Source organism: Daphnia pulex, chromosome 4, assembly GCF_021134715.1.
Source record: "Daphnia pulex isolate KAP4 chromosome 4, ASM2113471v1".
Classification (NCBI taxonomy): Eukaryota; Metazoa; Arthropoda; class Branchiopoda; order Diplostraca; family Daphniidae; genus Daphnia; species Daphnia pulex.
Window position 1 is genome coordinate 5,293,101 of NC_060020.1, and position 10,326 is coordinate 5,303,426.

The 10,326-nt window shown below is 44.1% G+C and overlaps 1 long non-coding RNA gene across 1 annotated transcript; it reads right to left on the reverse strand.

Moving 5' to 3' along the window:
* Positions 1–414: 414 nt before the first annotated feature.
* LOC124192855 lies at positions 415–6,356 on the reverse strand. The gene is made up of 2 exons (XR_006873867.1): positions 654–6,356; positions 415–535 (listed from the first exon to the last, which is right to left on the reverse strand). It is a non-coding gene; the product is annotated as an uncharacterized LOC124192855 (long non-coding RNA).
* Positions 6,357–10,326: the final 3,970 nt, after the last annotated feature.

Consider the following 10,326-nt stretch of genomic DNA (forward strand, 5'->3'; position numbering starts at 1 on the left):
AAGCCACGGGAAAGAAGGAAGAGAAGCCATGGAAAAAACGACTTTCTGAATCACGGACCCGCACGTACATATGTGTACTGTATACGTCGTGACGCGTTTCGAGAAAAGAAAACAACAACCGCAGCAGCAGCAGCAGCAAAGCCAAACAGCAGCAGCAGCAGCGCAACCCCGTCGAACCGACAGCAGCCCCGGCGAAAATGCGTTTGCTTCTTATTTCTTTTTCTGTGTGTGTGTGTCTAGTTTGACTAAGGCATGGGGAAATAACCAAATAGTTGAATGGGAGCCAGCCAACCAGGAAAAGAAAGAAAAGATTTGATTTTTCTTTTAAATTATTTTTTTTCTTTTCAAAAGAGAAGAAAAAAAGAAAGAAAGAAAACCCATTTGAAAATCTAATAGTAAAAGAAACGTAAGAAGAAAAAAAAAGGGATTTTTGTGACGCTGGTGGAATAAGCACGCGGAGATTTCCGTGGGCGAAATGGCGTGGAATCCCAGACAGGAGGGCAGCAGCTCCACACGACAAGAGCAATTGCAAAACCTAAAGGAATGAAAAAGAAAAAGACATAAAAGAAATGAAAAAAAAAGGGGTAAAATGAACGTGAATAAGAAAATTCCTTTTGAGAGACTTGTACTAGTGTACACTGTGTATAGCGTACCGTGTGTGTGCCTTTTGTTGTTAAGACTTGCGCGAGATTATTATAACCGTGGCTGTGGCTGCTCCTGCTGTTGGGTATTTTCCTTTTTCTCCAGTCTAAGCTGAATGCGTATATGTGTCTGGTCGTCGTCGGAGTTTTTCAAGTTAGTTTCTTTCTTTTTTTCTATAGCTTTTGGCCATTCGCGCTGCTGCTGCTGGCCGCCGGGAAGTTTTGCTGCTGTTGCTACTTTTGGTTTTCCTGATGAATGATGTTGCCTCACTGCGGGACTTAATGACTTTCGGATGCCCCCTGCCAGCCTTTGAACAACACCTCAACCGCTCATCATCCAACAGCGCCAGCCCCACAGCTCACATATTCTTGCGCCACCACGTCCGTTCGGCATTGAATTAGTCCCAAAAGCAGAAGAAGACGAAGACGAAGAAAAGATGCAAGAATTTTTCGAGAGAAAATGAAATGCCGCTGGTGGAACGCGAATAAGTTTTGCTGGCCCGCCAGCAGCAGCAACCAAGAACCAGAAAGGTATTTTCACATTTCAAATATTGAGTCGAGTAAATTGGCAAGCAACAAACAGCTGCGCGGGATATGATGCAAGCGAGCGAGCGAGCGAGGGTTGGTGGAGAGTTGAGCGAGGCGCCTGGCCAACAGATAGTTAGCGAGCGACCAAGTTTCGAAAGCGAATCATCATTCCGTCCGTCAACAGCTGCCCCCCTCTTCTTCTACGCCCAGCATCCGTACGGCTGCGTCAACCCGCGCTCTCCGTCGGATTAGACACGGCCATTATGCGCATACAATCCCATTGACCGAGAAAAAGTTTCATCCCCCCCAACCAACCAACTCTTGAAAAAAAAAAAAGTTGGGCCGTTTTCCATTTCGTTCTACATTTCAACAGGACTTTTGATTTGCCCCCTCTTTAATTGCAGTTAATAACGGTAGTACCGCAGTAGTAGTAGTAGTCCAACCTGGTGCTGTGCCTCTCTGATTAGGCAGTTCATCGCCACCGGAGTGAGTTCAGTTCGAGATCTCTTTTCCATTTCCTTTTCCCCCCGAAAACTTTGATGAATGCAAGTCGTTGCGCCGCCACCGCCGCCGCTGCTGCCGTTAAGAGTTTTCGGGGTCCAACTTGTTCCACTTTTTTCTTCTTTTTTTTTTCAAACCGACGAGAACAAGTTAACAAGGTACAGAAATCAGCCGAGAAAATAAAATAGCGAATGGAAGGATAACTTTGTCGTTCTGGGAGAGACGGGCCGGGCCGGGGCTTTCGGGTACGAGGAGACCCGTCTCAACTTTCGATTGCAGCGGCAGCGGCGGGCGGCGGCGCGCGGGTCCCAAAAATAAAAAATGAAAATATCCTCCGCCCCCCTTCATCCTCTCAACTCGTTCATCAAGTTTTTTTTTTCTTTTTCTTTTTCTTTTTTTGCTGGCGCTCGCGTTCCCATTCCCAACTCTTAATTAGCTCATTGGGGGGCTGAATGCCTGGCATGTTTTAGATGAGCAAAAGGGAGGGCGATGGGAGGAGTTTCTTCCATCCTTGCGTGTGTGTGTGCGCGCCGAATATTATTCGATGATTTATAGTTCCAAATCGTTCTTTTCTTCCCTTTTTTACTCTCCTATTGATGCCGCTCCCAAAAGGCGACAAAGTCCTGGCACGGCCAAATAACCGCCCGGCCCGACCGACCGAAAATATCTCCGCCTTTTTCCGCGATTTTCTTCTTTTATTGCAAAACCCACACACACAAAACATAAAGAAATTTCCCTTCAAAAGTTTCGTTTCATTAAATTTTTCTTTTATTTATTGCGTAACGTGGAGAGACATATAACATTAAGTAATGGAATATACATATACACAATAGAGGCGGCGGCGGCGTCGGCGCATTGTTGTCCTTGACGATTTATTTGTCGAGAGTTAACCGGAAAGAAGGAAACTTTTCGGGTAGTATGGACAAAAAGGGGGGGGGGGCCTGACTGACGACAGGAAAAAGTCTAGAATCGGGATGGAAATATAAGCACGTAGAGGCCATCAAGAGTCAAAAAAAAGAAAAAAGAAAAAATCAGAAAATAATAATAAAAAAAACAAGTTGGGTAGCATCAGCAGTTCACAGGGTGGGGCTGCTGGTGTCTGGCGCGCATATAAGAGGATAACAAAACTTGCTGCTACTTCCCTTTTTTTCTTTCTCTGTGGAGGGGAGGGGGTTGTTGAGGGCGAAGGAAGAAATCAAAAGGAAATTAACAAAGAAGAAGAAAAACTGCTCGTCCGTGCGCGTTTTTTCTTTCGTTTGGCCGAGAGTAGAAGAAGAAGAAGAGTCCGTTCATTTTCTTCTTCTTCTTCTTCTCTCTCTGCGATGATGCAAGCGCTAGCTCGCGCTTGGCTACACTAATTATGTTTTCCTCTCCAGCGGAGGAGAGTCCGCGCCCAGGAGAGAAAAAAGAAAAGAAAAAAAAGGAGCTATGCTGCGCTATAGGCGGATTTCCCGTAGTGCCATCACCCGGGGAAGTGCACACGCGGAGAGAGACTCGTCTGCGACACGATATCGTATGGCCTATACTCTACCAGCCAGCAGGGTTGTGTATAGTACACGTGATGCATTTCCAAGAGCAGAGCCAGAAATGAATCTTCTTTTCTTTCAACGTACTACCCGGTACACACGGTGAAAACACTGGCAGCCGGGAACTTTACTCGGCTCTTTTCTCTCCATTAGATGTATACTGCCATCGCCAGGCACAGCCGCAACAGCGGAAGACATATCCAAAAAACACCGAAAAAGTAGAAGAAGAAGAAAAATGAAAGAAGGCAAGGAGAACAACAACACCACCCCCGTCTCTTTTCTCTCTCGTCTATTATACTATAGCTGCGGAGAAAGAAAAAAAACAAGTCTAACCTTATAACCAAAAGGCAGGTGATTAATATTAATGATGGGTTGATTTACGAGCCGGCAGACGAGGGCGTGTGTGTGCGCTTCCAATCTTCTCTCTCCTTCTCTGTTCCAAGTTCTTTTGCGTATAGACCAGAATGAGAGAGAAAAAACCCCTGAGCACCCAAAGAAATAACACGAAAAAAAAACAAACCCCTGGATGGATTTATGTAAATACATTTTCTTTTTTTTTTCTTTTAGTTTTTGCTTCTTCCTCCTCCGCCTTATCTCTTCGTGTGATGGTGTCGGCCGAGGTGCTGTCGCAACGAGAGTTGCGTGGAAACGTTTTTCATTCTTTTTCGCCAACGCGCCGTGAAATTCCTCGAATTTCCGCTGGATTTTTTTTGTTTTAATTAGACCGTCGCTTTGAATGATTTCACTCCGTTTCACTCTGCCTTGATGATCAATTCCTCATTTTGATTTATTTAATTTCTTTTCGTTTGTCCCCCCCATCCTCTTTGACAACAACAAAAAAGAAAAAAAAAATAGGAAATCTCGACTCCAATTTTGAACGGATTTATGGCCTTCATCCGCTGTGTCATAATTATTTGGCAAGCCAAAGGGGTTCGCTTGCGCCGGCAACCCAACCACCACCATCAAGCGTCACTGATTTTTTCTTTCTTTTTCTATATCGAATGATGAACGACCTCTCGTCCTCCCCCCCAACTCTCCCAGCCGGCCGGGCGCGCTCATCCGGGCATCCATGCACACAGAGCAACCAATGATTTCAAAACTATCTCCTCTCCTTCCTTCCTCTCTAATCTTTCCTTATTCACAAGCCCTGCAGAGACTCCAAAGAAAAAAAATAAAATAAAAAAAAGGTTGGCCGGCCGGCCGGGCTTAACGCACAACTCATCTCTCGCCATTCTCCGCTGGCTGCTGCTTCTATCCCTCGCTGAGCTCTGATGAATTTTCTTCTTCTTCTCCTTGGGAAACTGCTGCTGCTGGGTGGACGGGCGTGCTGCGTGCGTTCGCCCCCAAGGGGGCAAGGAAGAGTTCAGGGGCTCCGTCTGATGGAGTGGAGGAGAGAATGGAAGAAGGGGGGACCGACCGGGGGCTGCTGCTGCTGCTGGAAGCGGAGGCGTCGAGACCGACGATGATGATGATGATGATGATGATGGCGGCGGCAACGAAATGTTTGAATGATTAAGAGAAGAAAATGACACAGACATAAAAGAGGAAACATGTTTTTCTTTTTTCCTCTTTCCTTTTGAGCGAAACTATAGAGCGCCCAGTTCTTCTTTTTATTATTGACGATTTGATTTGAATTCATTTCAGAGTTGAAGGCGAACGATTGAAGGGGGGTCGATGGGTCCGAATTTCCACCGGATTATCCCGTTCGTTCCCTGGTCCGTCGTTCACTTTGGTTATCACTTGTTTTTCAATAAGTCCATCTCCCTCACACACCGCCGACGTATTCAGCGCCCGGCTCCTAATCTAATCCGAAAAAGGGACGACACGACACAAAAGGAAAATAGGAGACGAACGGGGTTCGTGCAGTCGAGCGAGGAGAATTGGGTAGACCAAGCTCAAGGGGGAAGTTGACGAGATAGGACGGCGATATTACACTACGACTGTGCCCGGCTCTCTCTCTCTCACTCACTCACTCTGCTGTCTAGCTGTGTGTTTAGACGTCACAATGGGCAAGACACGACGAGCTGCAGGAAAACCAGCCAAATCAAATTGAATTTCAACCCTCTTTGTATGTCGTTCTACATTTGACGGAAATATTTTTCCGTGGGCACCGCAGCTGAAAAGAACCCCATCATCGCTATTCATAGTCGAGCAATTTTGAATGTACGATCGTGTAAAAAAAAAAAAAAAATGGGGGGGCTCTCCTGTTTTCTCCGAAGAGAAAAGGAAAAAAACAAAAAATAAGATATGCCTCGAAGACAAGGTGGAAAAGAAGAAAAGGAGGCCCACCACCACCACCACCACCATGGCCATCAGCGTATTAGATACACCAAGTCCAGCAGCTATATGTATGTGTTGTGTGTCTGGTCTCCGTCTCAAATGGCTGACCGAGAGAAGAAGAAGAAGAAGAACCGAAAAAGTAATTAAGCCAGATGGCCAATGTAGAACAGAGTATGGCGAAGAGAGAGAAGGAGAGAGAGAGAAAATATAATCCAACCCGGCCAGGAGCCCCGGCCAAATGTTTTCCAGTCGGATACCCAAGCGAGGCTCGTTAAAGCGCATCTACACTCTACACACACACACACACACTACTACTTATAGATCTGCTGTACAGCGGGCACACAGAGAAACGAAACCAACGACGGACTAGACCAGAAAATACAGAACAACCCCCTCCCCACGCTATACGCAGCTCGAGCGATAGGAACCCAGCAATTATTGTTATTGGACTACACACACACAGCACAGCACACACACACCGAGCTGGAACTATATGGCACAAAGTCTTATTATTATTACGATCCAGTCATTAAAGGAAAGAAAAGAACGAACCAAGAAGAAAAAATGAAATAAAATGAAAAAAAAGAACCCGAATTATTAATGGAGAAACCAATCAATGGGAAACTTTCTCGGTTTGATCGTCTGAGACACGGTGGGCACACACACACACAATTTTTTCTTCGTTTCTTCACATTATAACTCGATTTTAATAGACTTCCCATACGCCGTATTTTTTGGCTACATGGTACACAATACCACCGCACACGACGAAATGAAAGAAACAGAAAATTAAAAAAAATTGACCTTATTGTTATTATCACTTTTGTGTTTTTATTTCGTTTCATTCGTTTTTAATTCAAAATTTCAAACGACAAGGGAAGGAAATCAAATAAAAATGTTGTTTTTGTCGCCCTTGTGCAGGAAGGAGGAAAAAACAAACATGAAACGAAAATGTAGGAAGACTTTTTAATATTTTAGTTGTGTCTTTTTTTTCGTGTGTGAGGGCTGTATATTGTCCGGTGGTACTTGTGCTGCTGTGTGCAATGCTGATTTATATCTGGCATTTTCGCCTGGGCTTTTGCCTTTGACGGATATAGGGGTCACTTGAGACGAATGACGAAGTCTTTCTATAAATCACTCGCTAGTCTAGTTGACACTAAGGGAAAGATAAAAAAGGAAAAAGAAAAGAAAAAGAAAGGGACAACAAAACAAGAGGAGGATAGAGAGAGAGAAAGAGAGAGAGAGAGGATTTCCTTCTTGTTTCTCGTTTCCTTTTTCCACGTCGTTCCTTATTAACGAGGAAAGATGACAGAAGATCACAAAGAATGACAAGAACAACGCTCACACAAAATGTTGTCAAAGGGCCAACGGCTCGGAAATTTCTGCCTCCTTTTTCTTTTTATTTTTCTTTCTTTTTTTTCCTCGACTTCCAAAAACAACTTTTTTTTCTTTCTTTCTTCTTCTCTCCCATTTCGACTGGCTGCCGAGGAAATCGTAATAATCGTTGTATAATAATAAGAACCTCACCAGGGCTTGGGGTGTCGGTTGTTGGCGTGTTCCGCTTATTTCGACTTTTACATTTTGTTTTTTTAAAGCCTCTCAAGAAATACGCGCCATTTCCCAACTCTCTCCTTTTTCTTCCATTCAAACGTTACATAATCGAAACTCGAGGTGATTACCAATCTAATGATGCATGTACGGCCGTTGCATTTGATATTGTACGGATAGGATAGGAGAGAGAGTTCAATTCGGCATATCTGAAAAGAAAACGTCTAGACTCACTTTTCACGAGTCTCTTGAAAAAACGAACAAAAATTCCGTCAAATGACTGCAGATATAAAAAGACAAGACAAAATAAGAAAAAAAAATAACAACGACGGGATAATAACAGCACTGAAGAAATTATCAGGGTGGAACCAAAAACAAAACAAAAAAGAATTGGCTGGTGAGGGGACCGAGTCCGATTGTTTTTTGTCGTTTCTTACGTAATATCCTGCTCGGTTCTCCGAATGTGCCGGGGCAATAATACCAACTACTACTATGGGCTTATGACCGTGTTGTATACGGTCGCGATGGCATCTCTCTCTCTATAGCTGCTGCCCACGTAAAAAGCAACAAAAATACGACAACAAAAATAAAACGAAATGGACTATACCTATAAAAGAGAATCAAATTGATTTCTTTTCTTTTTTTCTCCTCCAGGGAAAAAAAAGTTTGGCATTTTTTTTTTTTTTTTACACGGATGGATGGTGACGTCACGGCTATGTGACTTGCGACAAAGTCTATATACGACCGAGCGGGGCCAGAAAAAAAAAGAAAGAGAAACGACCAAAAAAAAAAGACTAAAAAGTCGCCGGAGATAAGAATATATAAAAAGACAAATGCCAAATTCTTTCATTGTTTTTTTTTCTTTTCTCTTTCTCATTCTTTTGTGTGTCCCGAGTCGTTGGCAGTCAGTCAGTCGATTGGTCGTGCCGAGATTTGGCCACTCCTAACGAACGAACGAACGTGGAATAACCCTTTTCCTTTTATTTTTCCCCTCAATCATTATTTATTCAAAAAAGCGGGGAATATAATATCCTGTGCGGTGTGTGTGTGTGGGTGGGTATAGGCGAAATGTTATAACGACCGCCGAGTCGCAGCAGCGAGCGCCAAAGTAGGAACTCATTAATCGAACCGGTTCCTTATATATAAAAATACATTTCTGCCCAGCGCTCCTGCCATTGCTCCCGACTCTCTCTGCTGCTCCTCTGTTGTATGGGTACACACACGAGTCTCACCCATGTATTCACTCCACCATTAGCCCGCCCCCCATGACGATCTCAAAGGAGGAGAGATGGTGGAGAGAATGGAGCACACTAAAAGGTCGCCTCTACATACTTGCGCGATCTGCTGGTTTCCACGAGTCGTTTCATTAAAATCTCATCATTTCATTTCATTCCTTCCTCCCCACCAACTCTTCTTCGCCCGCTTTAGTAGTTGCACGCCGGATATAGGAGCTAGAGAGAACGATAAGATACACAACTTTGACGCTGCTGGGACTTTTTTTTTTTTTTTTAAATACGTCAAATCGTCGTCATTCCGCCAAAACGGTCGGGTGACGGGAGAGAAGAACGACGATTATTAACAAGAATGAAAGAGACGGAAAGGCAAATGAAATTTGAAACAAGATGCCGAGTTCAACTTCTACTACGTCGTTTTCATTCATTCATCTCGTTTTACTTGATTTATTTAGATTAATGTCTCCTCACTCACTCTCTCTGCCTTCTAAACACACACATAGAGAGAGAGAGAGAGAGTTGGGTCGTTTATTATTCACAATTGAGAAGATCCATCACACTAATGGGCTCCAATGTGCACAAGCAATGGCCTCCATTTCTGGGCGGGCCGGCCAGGGCCGCCGCCGCCGTCGTCGTCTATTTTCCCCTACCCGCCATCGCCAGGTTCCGGGGGAAATGTTTAATATAAATTTGGTTCATGGCCGGGCGGCCGGCCTTTCGTTCCGTCCATCCGTCCGTGCCTCCATTAAAAATGTGGGGTAGTTTGCGCTGGGCTGCGCTGTGTGTGCCCGTTCCTCTCGTAATGGTGTTCATTAAACTTTGTAACACTATATCGCCCCCTGCCTTTAAGCCTCTAACAATCTATAGAGTGGGTTAGTTATTATTATAATTTATTGCACTACTACACACGTAGAGAGAGAGAGAGAGAGACGCTCGTTTTCGGTCACGGTGTGTGGAGAAATCCATTCGGCTAAACAACAAAACGAAACGAAACAGAAAAAAGAGACTGAAAGGTTCTTCGATTAAGTTCTTTTTATTTTCTCATTGATCCAATGACTCGCTCAAATCAAAAATCAAAAATGGGCCAGCAACAACAACAACAACAACTTTTAGACGTGTCTGTTGGCTGGCGTCTAGTGTCTAACAAACGATCGAAATTGTGTGGTAATTTACAGTTCCACTCTCTGCCGGCAAAAAAGGCCCAGCCGGACCCTTTTCTTTCTTTCTTTCTTTCGTTCTTTTTTAAAAACAAAAAAGATCGGAAAGACAATAACTTTCTTTCTTCTCCTCGCAAATTAAGGATCGCTGTGTATAATGTTGTTGTTATTGTATAGATAGACTCTCTTCTTATACGTAACGAGTTTTCCGAGAAACACAACCCCCCACCTCCGAGTTTTAATGACTTTGGGAACAGAAAGAAACGAAAAAACAAAACAACAGAAAAATTCTCTTAGGAAACTGCGCTCGCAAAGCGGAGAGAAATACGCGCACAGTTGGAATCCCCCCAGACGTCGGAACGAAGGCAAACAATAAGGGCAACTCTCGTAAGACAATCGAAAAACCTTTTCCTAGGTTGTATCTATTTATTTTGAAATTCCGATTGAAAAAAGAAACTAATTCTAAATTGTCGAGCCGAAATAAATCAAGTCGGGGGGAAGAAAATTTAAAAAATGGGAATAATTGGCATTTTCGAATTTCGATGATGTCGGAGTTGATTAACTTCATCGGGCAGCTCTCACGATGATTGGAGAAGAGGGGAAAAAAAGTCCCCATCTCTCTCGATCTCTCCCTGTGATGCTTTTTCCTTTTGGCCCGCGTCACACACACGTCAACCAACGAGTTGGGTCCCTTCAACTGGAATGGCGTTTGCGAGGAGAGCGTCGGCGTCGAGTCAATTAGTCGGGACGGTAGTTCGATTCCCACTCGACACAGGAGCAGCAGCAGCAGCCGTTCCTCGTCACTCCCGCGTCCCCCCCTCTTTCCTTCCTATATAAATATATCCCGCGTCTCTCCACCCACCACTATATGCTTAAAGTATAAAAGCAAGAAAGCGCTTTCCTCTTAATTGCT